We start from the raw sequence: 13025 nt of genomic DNA, 5'->3' as shown, positions 1-13025 counted from the left end.
TATAATATTTTCATATTAGTATTTTTTTTTGTTTATTTATCATATTAGTGTTTTCAGTCTATCTATTGTTTATTTTATTTGCCGGTAACGTTTAATTAAAATGCGGTTGCGTTTAAGAAAAAACATAAAAAAAAACACAGTTTCTGCATAATTCGGAAATGAACTTCCGAATTCACCCCCCATGAGATGTTTTCGGATGTTCATCTCCGAACGCACCCCCCATGAGGTGTTTTTGGAGATGAACTTCCGAATCAAGGAATTTTTTTTTAAAAAAAAGCGCTTCGGAAGTTCATTTCCGAAGCAGGGGTAGTTTGGGAATTTCGCTGGGGGTGACCCCCCATAGGGAGGTGGGTAAAGAAATTTTCTAACTTTATATAGTCACGAAAAATAACTAAATTCGATAATATATATTTAGACACTAAAAACATATTTAATCTTTAGATTAGTTAAACTTTTCTCTTGGCAATGATTTTTGGATAAATCCACATGATCTCCTTGTACTTTTCATTATTCAATCAAAGTAGCAAACAACACTAGAAATATAAACACACGCCTAAATCCATCTTCACTGCAAACAACGTCCTATTTTTGCTTTTTTTCATCTGGCACACTTCCATGTAGATCTTACATGGGAAATTCTTCTGCCTATGCCATGGAGTCAATTGCTCCACATCCATCCAAGTAGCCTTTACTAAATTACTATTACGTGTCTGTCACTCTGGTTATGATGTGTTGTTTATGCATAACAATATAGGATTGATAGCCAAATCACAATTTGCATCTTGTTCACCTTGTAGATGAACCTTTGACATGTGAATTGTTCATGCCGACCTCAAGTCTAAAATCAGGATGTCTAATTTCGACACAGTTTCTAATCATTTCGTCTCAGGGATTCTCATAGACGATAAAAGTTTATATAATGTACTCTACTTTAAAATTTTCACCAGACTCAATATGAAGAAACAAGATCTAAAGCCATGCGAAGGCCAAAGCCTAATAGCCATTAATGACTATTTTATTTATCCCTGTAGACATATGTGCTTAACGATCACCTTAGGAGCGGGGAGTATGAGAAAGACGGTGAATGTTTTATTCTTTGTGGTTTCATGTAAAAATGTCTACAATGACCTTCTTGGCCAATCGTTTCTTGTGGATCTAGATGTCGTAGCTTCTCCCATGCACTTGAAGTTAAAATACCATGATGACTCTAGCATGCCCGTTACGGTCAAAGCCGACATCCGCAGAGCCCGCCAGATACATGAAGTGATATTGAAGAAAACCTATAACAGCCACCATCATCCCCAAAAAGAGTATTGATGAGGATAGTAGGGCGACGAACGTATAGTCGACCTCGATGCTCACAAAGAGGAACTCCCGTTCGGAGATGAACTGGGACTCTTAACTGGAAGTAAGGCAAAAATCCTGAGATTGAATCCATACAGAGACTTCAAGTCTGTCCAGCTTGATAATAATCCAAGGAGGTCTGTAAGGGGTCAGGTTGATGTGCATAAGGTATATCCTTATGCACGGTGCATAACTCTCGTATGAGTTATATTTAAATTGTTTCGAGTAACATTTTAGTTAGAAACGAGTAATAATATCATAATCCATGAATAATATATGCATTATTTGTACACGTCTATTAATTATGAGTCATTATTAATTGTGAGTAATGAGTACACTATTCAGAGTAATATTTACACTATTCTGAGTAATATCGAATTTTAACTATTTTGAGTAATATATTCATTGTTCTGAGTAATATTTATACTATTTTGAGTAATATGTATATTATTTTGATTAATAAATATAATAATTTGAGTAATATAAACAATATTTGAGTATTTATGCACCGTGCATAAGGATATACCTTATGCACATCAACACATCCCGTCTGTAAGGATAGGAGTCGGTCTACCTGCCGAAATAAAGGAAAGATTGATAGTATGTTTGGGAGAAAACGCCGATCTCTTCGCCATTTTCCCATGAGATGTCAGGAATAGATCTTGGTGTGGTGTGTCACTAGTTAAATGTTGACCCCAATGCCTGATACGTGTCACAAAGACGAAGGAGACAATCCCCTAAGATGGAGGAGGCGGAGGCGAAGGCCATCCAAGGGTTACTATACGCCAATTTCATTTTAGAATTGAAGTACCCGTAGTGGTTATCCAATGTAGTGTTGTTCAAGAAGGCCTTAGAATATTGGATAATATGATCTGAACAAAGTATGCCCCAAAGATTCATATCCATTTTACGAGTATATATAAGTTGGTCGACAACTCGGTAGGATATTAAGTCTTGTCCTTTATGAATGCATACTCCGAATATAATTAAATATTGATGTACAAATAAATAGAGAAAAGACCACTTTCATGACTGAACATGCGAACTACCAATACAACGTAATTCCCTTTGGTTTGGACAACATGGGAGCAAAATATCAGAGGATGATGAACAAGGTTTTCAAGGAAGAAATACGCGAAACATTGGAGGTATATGTGGATTACATGTTCGTCAAGTCAAGCAAAGAGGAACTGCACGACTAACACCTCGACCAAGTTTTTTAAAGGGTCTTAAAATATAACACGAATCTTAATCTAGAGAAGTGCACATTTAAAATAAGAGCCGACAACTTTCTGGGCTTTTATCTGGTGGAAAGGGGCGTAGAAGCAAATCCAAACAAGTGTGAAATGGTCATGAAAATGATAACATCCACCGCAAAGAAGGAAGTCATGAAACTAAACGAAATGTTGATGACTTAGATAAATTCATTTCGAAGTTAGTGCAACATGCCTTTCCTTTCTACAAGTTGTTGAAGAAAGAAGTCCAGTTCCAATGGACCCTTGCGTGTCAACATGCGTTCTCTTAACTAAAGATAGTTAAAATTTAATGCAGACCCTGCTGAGGCCACCCTCGTAAAGAGAAGGGTCAATTCTTACTCTTTAGTGGAAGGGATGTTGTACAGAAAATGATTGTGAACTCCCTTGCTTAAATGTTTAGAAATAGAGGAAGTCGCATATACTCTATCCAAAGTACATGAAGGGATTGAGGGGAAACACCTAGGCACATAAACATTGGCGAAGGAGTATGTGAAAAGATGTGACCTATGCCAACGACACAGGGACGTCTACTACTCTCCCTATCCGAGCTACCATATTATTATTGCCTTGGCCTTTCTCATAGTAGGAGATGGATATCATTGACCCTTTTCCTTAGGATCTAGGAAAACTCAAGTTCTTGGTCGTGGTAGTGGATTATTTCACCAACTGATTGAAGTAGAAGCGTTGGCAAAAATCAATGCGTTCCTCAGGATCTAGGAAAACTCAAGTTCTTGGTCGTGGTAGTGGATTATTTCACCAATTGATTGAAGTAGAAGCGTTGGCAAAGATCAATGCGGCGAATATATTTAAATTCTTTAAGAGGAACATCCTAGCTCAATACGGAATTCCAGAAGCTTTCATAACAGTCAACGGAAAACATTTCAAAAATAGGAACTTCGAAGACCTCTTAGAAGACCTAAAACTAAAGAAATATTTCACGTCAGTAGAACATCCCTAGACTAACGGGAAATTTGAAGTGGCAAACTGAGTAGTCTTGAGAAGATTAAAGCGAAGACTCAAAGCTACAAAAGGAAATTGAACGGACGAACTCCGACATGTCTTCTGGGTGAACAAGACCATACACCATTTAACTACCAGTGAGATTCCTTTCTGGCTGACGTATGGGATCGATGTCGTCATTCCTATTTAATTAGAAGATTTATGCCGAAGAACAGTGCAACAGTGCATCCCCTATCGTAAGAAGATAATTTATGAGCAACTAGGAAAGAGGTTTATCTCTTAGAAGAAAAGGGGGCCACCATTTCTCTCACGAGTTTTGTCGTCAAACAAGCAACGACAACCAAATATAACATACAAGTCATATCCCGAGAATACAAATCATAAGATCTGGTATTAAGACTTAATTACATACACAATTGTGATTAATTCAACTAGACAAATGATTAATCATTATCAATTCATAGTTAAATTTATAATTTATTCATTTTCATGAATTAATCACAATTTTCAATATATATTGAATTAATCATCTATTTCATTGAATTAATTATACTTTTTTTTATATATGATTAACTAAATATATCACGAATTTAAAAGAAAGTTTTTTAAAAAAATAGCCCAAAGAACCCTTAAACAAGTGTCCCTTAATTAATAAGAGATGTTTTAAAAATCAGATCGGTCATCAAGGTGATAAGGGTACTGAATCATTGATTTATTAGTTGAATCATTGGATCACTGGTCGAATCGCATGACTAAACTGAATTAAATTAGATAATTTTGTAGAATAAATCAGCCTCTATAACAAAACTATATATTTATTTAACCGAATGACTCGGTCTCTAAAAAAATATCACGACATCTATACAATTTTAGAATTTCAAAATATCATAATTTCACAAATTCATTCTTTAAATTCAAATTCTAAACATAGTCATCAAACATAAAAAAATAATACAAATCCAAATAAATTTTGAACAAGGTCTAATTGTAAACGAGAGAAAGTTGTTTCAAATAAATTTTACTAATATTTTAGTTTATTTTAATTATCAAAACATCGTTGTTTTGTTTGAGAAAAAAAACATGCATTTAATCCGTCGATTTTTCAAAATCGATTGTGACCAGTTTCTGTCAATTTCCATTGTTTTAATAGCATGTTCGATCCAACAATAAGAGTAGACATGTGACCCCTCAAATTTTCAATTTGTCCAATTCAACTAACCAATTCAGTCCGATTTTTAAAAACGACCCTTCAAACTATTTCTTTTCCACAACCTAAAACAATAAAACAAAGCAAACATACATCTAAGTCATTGATAATCTCCACTACCATTGAGTGGTCTATTGTAATGAAAAATATAACTACTACTATGTGATAATGTGAATGACTACAACAATAGTCTTCAGAAGTCAAGTTGTTTCTTTGTGTCCAAATTCCATTTCCCTTTATCCCATAACTCACTCTATCTTTGTGAGTTCCTAGTCAACATGCAATTGCTACTCGATTTCGTTTTAGATTAGCTGTCAACAATTAGCAAGAAAAAAAAGGGCAGACCCGTTTAAATTTAGTCTCCTTTTTCATATCAAGGATTATGATTCACATATACTATCAAAGTCTTGTCCATGCATTTTTGGTAATCTTTATTCTAAAAGTTGGCCAAGTCCACTTTAAGCATCTTGTACCAAATAATGTATCGGTAGGGATTTATAAGGTGATTGCATAGAGCAAGTTGATACAACTTTAAGAAGCACTGTTGAGAATAGATAAATCCATACACATACATTTGAACTCATCTTTTAGTATTGATCATTTCATTGATGTATGTTAAGATTAATTAATTTAATGAAAATGCATTGGGATCTATATACAAGTTCTTTTGAACTTTTTCAATCGTATTAAGATATTAATATTATTTTTAAAATATAATATTATAATATATCGTATTAGAGACTCCTTTTAAATTGTTCGTTAGGTGGTTGAAAAATTAGTTAGTGTAACTAACTATATGGCTTACTTAGAAATCAATTTGTCTCAATTAATGCAAGAAATTCTCTCTCTCTCTCTCTCTCTCTCTCTATTTCTCATGCATTTTTTTTTTGTTGATAAAACTCTCATGCATTTTAGTTCATTCGATAAATGAGATTTTTTCTGCTTCATCCTCTTCGATGTTTTGGTTGAAGATTAAAGTTTCATAGAAGTTTCATTTCCCTGTTTAACTTCTTTACTAATCAAGCTTTGCAGCAAGCCTTGTAGGAACTTCAATGATAGATATGAAAAATTTTCCTCAAGATTAACAACAAGTGGCTCATTCTTCTAAAGAAACCTCCGGGCATCTTGCACATGGAAGCTCAGTAAACACGTTTGCACCAAAATCATTAATCAAACTTCAAGAAAATAAATTTTTATTGTGGAATCAGCAAGTTGAATGTGATATTCTTTTTCATAAACGCCGTATGTTAGACGACGACTTATATAGAGGTTTTGAAAGGTGATATTTTTTTGGGTGAATAGATCCCCAAATTTAAATTTCTGTTTTTAAAAGGTTTTGAAACGTTAAAAACTATGACGAGCGGAAGTATCGTGTTTAGATTGAAAGTTGTCTATATCGAACCGATTATTGGAACATCAGATATACACACAACCTTTAGTAGAGGATAATTATGATACAAAGATTAAATAATTAACTTTTCAATCAACTGTATAGATCCCCATATTTAAATTTCTGTTTTTAAAAGGATTTGAAACGTTAAAAACTATGAAGAGCAGAAGTATCGTGTTTAGATCAAAAGTCGTCTAAACCGAACCAGTTATTAGAACATCAAATATGCACACAACCTTTAGTAGAGGATAACAGTTATACAAAGATTAACCAAATACATTTTCAATCAACAGTTCTAATGAAATCACCTAAGCAACCAATTTCCAATGAAATTAATAGAAAATCTCAAAGTGACAAATTATCGAACACTTGACGTGCGATCAATTTTTCAGATTTTCCTTTTAAGTTTGTTGATATCAAAATCTTCTTACAATCTATTTGATTCTAAGGTAATCAACAAGTCAATAATGCTTTTAATAATCAACTTACGAATCAATCACTCAATTAATGTGTTTAACAATTTGATGAAAATTCAAATGCAAGAGATAAAGAGATAGAGAGAGGACACGAGGAGTTGTTCAGGTAGTTCACCGATCGTCCTCGCTACGGTTACGTCTGCCACCAATTCCAATTTGGAATTGAGATATCAATCTTACTATGTAAAAAATTGTTTAAAAGAGATGAGAAGCAATTCAATCCTACAAACCGTATGTTTGATGTTAATCCTTGCACTTCTCTCCCCTTGATCCGAGTTTGATAAAGTCACCCAATAAACACCAATTTGATTCACTGTCTTGTGCTATTCCTTTTCAAAAAAACCACCGCTCTTCAAAGCTTTCACTCGGTCGAATCCAGATTGCGAGTTGTTGTCACCCAAGATTACTAATTTATTCACTGTCTCACGATACTCCTTTGCAAGAACCTCCCGTTCTTCAAACCCTTTCACTCGATCAAATCCAATTGTGTAACTCTTGTCGAAACCCTCCAAATCAACACCTTGATCTTGGATTAAAAACCCTCACAATTTTTTCGATGAAACCCCCTATGATTCTCAATCCAACCTTAAGTTAATCAATAAAAATTTTAGAAGTGAACATTCATGGGATTGCATCATACATCAATTTTTAGAAACCCCCTATGATTCTCAATCCAACCTTAGGTTACAACCAACCTAAATTGAATGTTATCAATCAGGTCTAGATGGCACCCAAACCCTGAATAATTATGTGTATGTTGTTTATGTGTTTGCATAGATGTAAGGTTGAAGATGATTAGCAATATTAGTATGTGTTTATAGTTTCATCAACTTGAAAATGATGCATGTATGAGGTATTTATAGATGTACAAGTTAGAGGCATAAAGGAAACCTATAAATTTGAAAAAGAATGCAAGTTTTCAAAAAAAATAGCAGCATGTGTTAACCTATGTAAATGCATGTGTCGACACATATCAGGTCATGTGTCGACCTATGAGTAATAGAAGCTACGGACTTTAAAACTGTAGCACATGTGTCGACCTATAAGTAACAGAAGCTACAAACTTTAAAAGTGCAGCAAATGTATCGACCTGAAAATCGTATGTGTCGACACATAGACCTACAAGTTTTAAAATTGAGCACATGTGTCGATCTGAGAATCATATGGATTGAAAAACACTCATAGGTTAATCAACAAAATTTTTAGAAGTGAACATTCATGGGATTGCATCATACATCATTTTTTATCACATGAACATACAATCAAATTTCAAGAGATATACATAAGCAACGTAAGATATAAGGACTTACGAACAAAGAGATACTGATACATGAAACAATATTACCTCATAGCTTGACCAACGAAGAATGCACTCACATGAACTCTATACCTTTTGAAGTCAACATCCTTACCATTTTCATCTTTGTTCGAGTTTCCATTTGTGGGCATTAGAGTGTCGATTGACTTTGCTTCTACCATTTAAGCAACTATTGACAATACTTTGTTTGACACACAAATGTCCCTTCTTTAAGTTGTTTGTTTTAAAGTTTGAGAAAATAATTTAACTCCCCTATTAACCTCAATTTAAACTCTCCTCGCATTATCTCTGTTTCTTTCCATATTGATTGTACTATTTCTTTGTAGCTCATTTACTATTGTAGTAACTTTTTCTACATGCTGATTAAAAATTTTAGAACATCAATCCTCGTTGTTATCTTTTTCTTCCTCAACTTAATAACATTTGTGAAAAACTAGTAATAAACCCGTGCGTTCGCACGGGTTCTGGTACGGGACGCGCATTTGTTTTAGACGTATAGATATCCGTAAAAAAATAATAATTAAATGTATAGAAAAATGTCTGGTAAAAAAATAATAATTAAATGTATAGAAAAATGTCTGGTAAGAAAATAATAATTAAATGTATAGAAAAATGTCTGGTATCCGTGAAAAAATAATAATTAAATATATAGAAAAATGTCTGGTACCCGTGAAAAAATAATAATTAAATATATAGAAAAATGTCTGGTACCCGTGAAAAAATAATAATTAAATGTATAGAAAAATGTCTGGTACCCGTGAAAAAATAATAATTAAATGTATAGAAAAATGTCTGGTACCCGTGAAAAAATAATAATTAAATGTATAGAAAAATGTCTGGTACCCATTAATTATTGACAGTCCCATTAATATTCAATATTTTGAACAGGGCTTCACGTTCCCGTTATAATTATTTTAATTTGGTGTTATAAAAAATAAAACTTATCATCTTAGTAAAATACTATTTTCAACATCGATATTTTAAGTTTAATAAATAATTATATAATATTTGTATATGGGAGTCATTTATTTTTTCAACTGCGCAGAAAACACATTGCTGATAACATTATATGCATATAATTTAAGAAACGCGCGAGAGATGTTATGTATGAATTTGTTTGAAAATGCTACCCTGGTGTATATATATATATATATATATATATATATATATATATATATATATATATATATATATATATATATATATATATATATATATATATATATATATATATATATGAAAAAGATGTTTTCTTATAATATTTGATCGAATCTTCATTATGTTGAGATTTTCGGTTTAATATGACCTTAATTAAATAATATTTATGATTCATGATTTTTTTCATATCTCTATACCACACAATATTAGGGTATTTAATTCAATTTAATTGTATCAATTTTTATTAAGTTGAGAATTTTTCGGTTTAATATGACACTCCTTTTAGTTTTATTATTATTATATCTTAAATTTTATTTAACACAACATTAATTTCTATCAATTAATTATCATATCGTTATTCAACATACTTTATTGTTATATCATCATTTTCTATTTTTATATAATATTTTTCTTTTCATTCTTTTTATATTTTTCACGGGTTCTAGTATAGGACACACATTTGTTTAGATGTAAATGTTTTAATAGAAAAATGTCTGAAACCCGTGAAAAATCAATAAATAAATATATAATTAATAAAAGAATAATACGATGTACGGATTCTGGTACAGGATACACACACACACACACACACATATATATATATATATATATATATATATATATATATATATATATATATATATATATATATATATATATATATATATATATATATATATATATATATATATATATATATATTTATATATATATAGAATTATTTACTTTATTGTTCTATATTCACAAATATAACTTAATTCTCACTAATATGATATTTTTTAATTTCAAATTATTACATATTTAATATTCTTAAGATAATTAAAAATATATTTATTCATTATTTAATAACTTTTTATTTCCTATAGATATATCATTTATAAACATACAGGAAAAAGATGTTTTCTTATAATATTTGAACGAATCTTCATTATGTTGAGAATTTTCGGTTTAATATGACTTTAATTAAATAATATTTATGATTCATGATGTTTTCCATATCTCTATACCACACAATATTAGGGTATTTAATTCAATTTAATTGTATCAATTATTAAGTTGAGAATTTTTCGGTTTAATATGACACTCCTTTTAGTTTTATTATTATTATTATTATTAAATCTTAAATTTTATTTAACACAACATTAATTTCTATCAATTAATTATCATATCGTTATTCAACATAAAGGACAACATTTTTGCACCTCTATGCTTTCTCTATTGGTACTTTATTTTCAAACTCTCATTTATTTTTCTACCCTCATCTTAATCAATAATAAATACTCCATAAATTTCTATTTACTTCTTTTCTTTTTTTTCTTTAATTTTATAATGATATTTTTCAATAGTTGTTATAAAATGATTACAAATAATAATAGTAATAAAAATCAATTAATTTTAAGTTAATATAATCTTGTAGGTTAATATATAATTATTAAAATATAATTTTTACAACACCAATTATTCTCATTCATGAAATTTTATGAAAAGTAAACCTAAGTATTTCTCCAGCTTGAAATTTATTTTGGGTAAGAAAGTAAACTCAATCTTTAGAAACTATGACATGTATGAGTCCCCCTGAAAAGAAAACATGTTGATATATCAGAAACTATAATAGTAGAAGATCATGCATTTTCATGTTCAAGTAATATAAATAAAACTAACTTTATGAAATTTGGTAATGAAAAAGATGTCATATTTATCATTGAGTAAGTCCATAAATTACAAAACTAAAGAATTTTTATATAGATGGTAACTCAATATCAGTAATAAATTTATACAAAATATTCTCATTGATCAACTGAAGAAAATTATAAATTTTATTATGGATTAGTAAAAAAGAAATATTTATGATATTATTTATAAAAAATAATCTAAAGAAGAAATTATGGATTATGTAAATACTTTTGACATTATTTATAAAAAATAATCTGAAGAAGAAATTATGAATATTTAACATACATGGTAGAATTTGTAACATATGGATGAAGTTGTGAAATATGACATAAGCGTAAATGCACATGAAGGCCAAAAGTGAGAGAGTTAACACCAGTATACATAAATACCGGCCCCTAAGCATCTGATAAAGATAAAATTGTTGGTGTTCCTCTTTAATCTCCAGATCTGAAAAAATTTACACTGGAGATCTACAAAATCCGTTCAAAAACAAAGAATCATAAAGAGAAGGAAAAATTTAGAAAATAAAGCATAAGGAATATAAAATATATTTACCTACTAAACCTTAAACCTGAGATACTTTATTTTCTCCTCGCAGCAAGAAAATTGTCATCTAAAATCTATTCTTCTCATCCTTTACTCATTACTGAAATTTTATCAGATCCTTGTTCTTTTCTAATTTTCAGATCGTAAAAAATCTATATAGGAGACCCACAAAATCCATTAACAAACAAAGAATCATAAGAAGAAGAAAGATTGAAAAGTAAAACATAAAGAAAATTAAAATATACTTACTTGAACCAAACCTTAAATCTGAAATCATTTTCGTTCCGCAGTCATGAGAATCAACCACTAAATCGTTCACCATGAGAAGTTTGGTAATAGGCTTGAGAGATGAAGGAGATGAAGGTTAGTAGAATGGGTTTGAAGTAGGTTGGGGGAGAAGGAGATGAAGGTTGAAGGAGATAGAAAGAGATATGTGATAGGAGAGATAAGATGCATTTTCAAATGAAATGAAAAGTGAGGAAACGTGCAATAGGATGCAATAGAAAGGTATAGTGATGTGACATTACTTTATTGAAAAATACAAAATTTTGAAATATGCATCATTAAAGAGGAAAATGTGTAGTCAAGAAAAAATAAATATATATAATAAATATGAGAAAAGAAAAGTAGAAGAAGATGTAGAGACATGTGGTAGAAGCAAAATGAAAGAAGTTGTTGAAGCTATCCACGTGGAGCATTATTGAGGCAGCAGGGCATTATGGTCTTTTCCAGACCATAAAACTTTCTTATATTGTAGATAATATACTAATGAGTGACTAACAATATGATAAAAATAACGTAATGAAGGGATTTTTTTTGTGCTCAACGTGAACATTTAAAGCATAACCCTTCCTTTCAACAAAAATGAAATTGGAAAAAAATCTAACAAAATTCTAACATAATATTTATTTTATTTACTACAAGTTGTTTCCTGACTAAAGGGACATTAATACCTCTTGCCATTGAAAATAGAATCATAGTCTTTGATATCCAGAGAAAGATCATGTATTATAATCCATTATTGTACATTAGTATTTTTTAACGATATCCATATTGAAGTTTGGTGTTCAAGAGAACACGCAAAAGACAACATGAGACAGAGTTCATGATCCTACTGTCAAAACCCTCAAACTCTCTAATAGATGAAAAATAAAAAATACGAGAAAAAAATCCCTACCATTAAACATGAGAGACCATTTAACTTTTCATTTAAAGACCATTGAAGAATCTAATATTATTTCAAAACATTTTTTATAGGGTTTAATGGATATGCGTAAAATAGTTTTACACTATCATTCAATAGAAAAGGGGCGATGCACTGACAGTGTAAAATAACCAATCACCACCCATGTATCAATGACATGGAACATTTATGATTTTCTATTAGATGACAGTGTAAAACTATTTTACTCTGCACTACCTTTTAACTCTTTTTATATTATAAAAAACAAAATTTATAATAGTCTAATTTATGATTAAATAAACTAATAAATCACGAGATTAAGTTTTACTTGAATATTTAATATAAATTTTACAAAATTCTATTATATTCAATATGATATTTCAATTCGAATATATAATAATAAATGTATACATGTCCAAAATTAACATAGGTCTAAATTTTTAAAAAATATTAACAAATTTATAAATAAAGTAAAATTAAAAATATAATATAATAAAAATATAAACTATAAAA

General features: G+C 30.2%; 1 long non-coding RNA gene across 2 annotated transcripts; it reads right to left on the bottom strand.

Moving 5' to 3' along the window:
• Nucleotides 1-9905: 9905 nt before the first annotated feature.
• Nucleotides 9906-11891, bottom strand: LOC131648221 (uncharacterized). 2 transcript variants are annotated; one of them, XR_009298073.1, is made up of 4 exons: nucleotides 11579-11890; nucleotides 11339-11481; nucleotides 11069-11253; nucleotides 9914-10684 (listed from the first exon to the last, which is right to left on the bottom strand). It is a non-coding gene; the product is annotated as an uncharacterized LOC131648221 (long non-coding RNA). The 2 variants fall into 2 exon arrangements; XR_009298072.1 differs by having other exon boundaries at nucleotides 9906-10684; nucleotides 11339-11891.
• Nucleotides 11892-13025: the final 1134 nt, after the last annotated feature.

This window comes from Vicia villosa, linkage group LG2 (assembly GCF_029867415.1).
Source record: "Vicia villosa cultivar HV-30 ecotype Madison, WI linkage group LG2, Vvil1.0, whole genome shotgun sequence".
In the NCBI taxonomy this organism is placed as follows: Eukaryota; Viridiplantae; Streptophyta; class Magnoliopsida; order Fabales; family Fabaceae; genus Vicia; species Vicia villosa.
The sequence above is the reverse complement of the archived record's forward strand: the minus strand, read 5'-3'. Positions and strand labels throughout refer to the sequence as shown.